The sequence below is a fragment of the Orycteropus afer genome, unplaced genomic scaffold (assembly GCF_000298275.1).
Source record: "Orycteropus afer afer isolate SDZICR_OR568_19922 unplaced genomic scaffold, OryAfe1.0 scaffold00412, whole genome shotgun sequence".
Lineage (NCBI taxonomy): Eukaryota > Metazoa > Chordata > Mammalia > Tubulidentata > Orycteropodidae > Orycteropus > Orycteropus afer.
The window spans coordinates 2,798,054-2,801,669 of NW_006921999.1; positions in this window are offsets into that span (position 1 = coordinate 2,798,054).

The following is a 3,616-nucleotide window of genomic DNA, read 5'->3' on the forward strand; positions in this document are numbered from 1 at the left end:
CAGAAGGCTGGTGGTTGAAACCCACCAGCCACTCCTCAGAAGATAGGTTGGGCAATCTACTTCTGTAGTGATACTGCCCTGGAAACCCAAGGATGGATCTCCATGAGTCTGATCTGACTTGACAACAGTGAGTTAGGTTTTTTAGTTTATTTCTTTTATTTAATATCATTAATTTTAGATTTTCATTTTTATGCTTTATAATATATATAATATTTTAATATAGTGGTACATATATATAATTTACAAGTAAAGTGATTATACCCTAAATGATTGGACTGACATGAGGAACAGCCAAAATATTTGGTATCCCCTCATGTAGTGAAGTCACTAAAAGATGGATGACATGAAAATTCAAAAGTAGATGAGATAATCTTAGAAAAATTCTAGAATACAAAAAGGATGACCAAATATAAAACTGAGGGAAAGACAAGCATCATGAAGGGCAAAGAAGGAAACATGACAAAGCATAAAAGGCAGAGATGGAACAGTTAGGAAGGTAGGAGAAATGAGTGTTATCAAAGAAGTTAGAGGTGAGAAATTTTCAATAGTACCAACCACTTCAGCTTAGTCAGGAATTTGATTAGGAAATGCCCTTTGTAGTGGATATTTAGAGTTTGGTTGTACTTTAGTGAAAGAGAAGTTTCAGTGAAATGGTGAGACCAAAAATTAATGAAGGGGAAGGAACAAAACAAAACCATTTCCAATTTTACACCCATACTCCACCTGATATGTCTTAGAAGGGTCCCATTATGTCATGGATTGCTTAAGCTTTAGCCACCTTTGTTTACTATCCATTCTCTGATTTCGCCTTGTTCTTTCAAGCTTCCAGGCCTTTACTCATGTGGTTCCCTCATACAACCGACTTTCCACATGTTCTCTGCCTATTAAAATCCTACTTATCCTTCATGATTCATCTGAAATGACACTTCCATTGAGAATTTTTTCTGTCTTTCTTCTGGCCACCATTCATTTCCTTTCTATATTCCCATATAATAAGTTTACACTTCTTTTCAGTGCCTATTACAGGTAGATTTGCAGTCTAGTTACTACTGTAAGTGTCTTTTTTCCCTACTAGAAATATGAGCTTATTGTCAGGAGCTACTTCCAATATCTCCAAATGTCTCCTTCCCTTCCCTTTAGGTTGACATGTTGGGCCCCCTTGTCCTATCCAAAACCTTTATGTTATAAATACTTAACAGAGGTTGAAGAAATCTAAAATTTTCTAGAAGTATATTTGTAGTCAGTCTTTAGGCCAGTATTCTGTTAGGAACTTAGAAGTTATATAACATGACCCCTTATCTTAAAGATATTTAATTAAGACATACAATTAGAAGGTTAGAAAGTTACACTTGGTTAAGTGTCAAATGTGTTATGAAGACTAGTAAGTAACACATAATTCAGAAGAGAAAATTTCAATTTGATTTAAAGAACTGAGAAAATCCTCATGAGACAGACAAGATTGAGCTTGGGAATGAGTAGCATTGAAGTGGAAAGAGGGAGAAGAAGATGTTTTAGTTGAGGAAACAGTGTGAACAAGGTCACTGAGTTAAGGCTGAACTGAATATACAGAGGAACAGTGAGGTGATGTGTGTGGCCAGTGCCCTGAGCTGAGAGAAATAAAGCAAGGAGACAAGTAAGGCACAGGCAGAGTGTGGAATATCTGAAAGACCAAAACTCAAAAAATGGATTTAGTTTGAAAAAGCATAGGACCATTGACAATTCTTGAGTGTGTGAATATTCTATTATTCATTTATTTAACAAATATTTGGTGTTCACTCCAAAGTGCCAGTCACTATTCAATGTGTTGGGAATGCAATAATGAGTAAAACAGAAAGTTGTTTCTCTCTTAAATCTATATGTTATTGATGGTGGTAGGGTGGAGGTGATGGATGATACATGTGCTAATAAATACATATATAATATGCTGAGGTGTGATTAGCGGTATAAAGAAAGAAAAGAAAACAGAAAACATAGGAGAACAAGTTCAGTAACTCATTAGGACTAAATAATTATATCAAAATTTTGCCAACGTGGGCTTCAAGGACACAGAGATAGATTCAATTCACAGAATGAGGATATCAGTGACTCTAGCTGGAGTTGCCATACCTTTTCATCTTTCTTCATAAAATCCTAACTATTTTTCATAAGCCACATAAAACCTACTTCTTCCAATAAGTAATCAAATTGGTATGAGATATTTTCAGCTCATTTTATATTCGATGCACAGAACTGTGAACAGGATTTTAGAATTAGATCAGTTAGTTACATTACAATCAGCAAGACGATTATCACAGACTTTAGTGAGGGTCATGTGCTTCAACTATAGAGTCTTAGAGAACATCTTTAATTAATGCGACATAGTTTCTGTTTTGGGCATTGGGTTTCCCCACAGAAATATACTGATATCAATTCAAGAAGATCCCTTTAGGATTGAATGGAAAACAAACTTTGCTCAGTAATTATGGTTGCTAATCTATTAGTAGTCTCCAAGATTTTCATTCTTTTATTCCCAAATGTTTTAAAGACCAAGATTTATATTCAGACATTCTATTTGTCCTAAAACCAGAAGGCAAGTAACAAGTTGTTATAGCCCTTTTCAGAGAAATCCAGGTAAGAGAAATATTTTATTTTCACCCTAAGTATTGACATCCATAAATTTATTCCTCAAAATTTATCATTTTCCTTGTTCTTAGATTTCAACTCATTAGTTATCTTCCCAGTTGTTTTGGTTCTCTGGTGCTGCTCTAACAGAAATACCACAAGTGGGTGGCTTTAGCAAACAGGGATATATTCTCTTACAGTTTAGAATGCTAGAAGTCCACGTTCACAGTGCTGGATCTAGGGGCTGGGTGAAGGCCATTGGACCTTGAGCTTCAGCTCTGCCTCTTGCTCCTCACCCACTGGAGCTAGAGAAGTTTCTTAACTGAGGTGAAGTATGTAACTCCATCTTGTAGCATCTCTGACTGACCCACTTACCCACTCACTCCCTCCCATCTTGGAAAGTCCCATTAGCAAGCCCTCAAATCTCAGAAAGTACCCAGAACTAAGATGATAAAACCTAATTTAGCAGCTTCTTGCTTCTGTAACACCTGCTTGCTTCATGCTGTGGTTTTAAGCTTTATAAGCTTGCTTGAGTCGGGCCAACTCAAGGCACATAACAACAACAACAACAACAACAACAACAACAAGCTTGCCTAAGCCAGGCTCGTGACTGCAGTTGAGGAGAACGCTTTAGTTCCCTGCAGCCCAGCTAGCTGAATCAAGACTTCCTGCAAATTCTGGACATTAGAGTGGTCATTATTTATTTGAACCCATAACACAGGCAGCTGCTGGCTGCTGAGGCTGACAAACCCAAGGTCAACAAATAAAATGGCAGGCCACTAGTTCAAGTCCAGAAATAGTCCCAAAATTGGTAGGCAATATGGCAAGCTACTGAATGAAGACTCAGTTAAATTCAGGGTCAAAGCATGCCAAAAAGTTCAGAGATTTATCTCAAAGGTTGTTTTTATATATTGAAAGCAAAGCACATCCTTAAGGCAGCTACTCAGCAGCTCACAGCAGATTCCACAGTGGAGTAGATTACCAGTCTCATTATGGGGAATAACTACATCCAGCT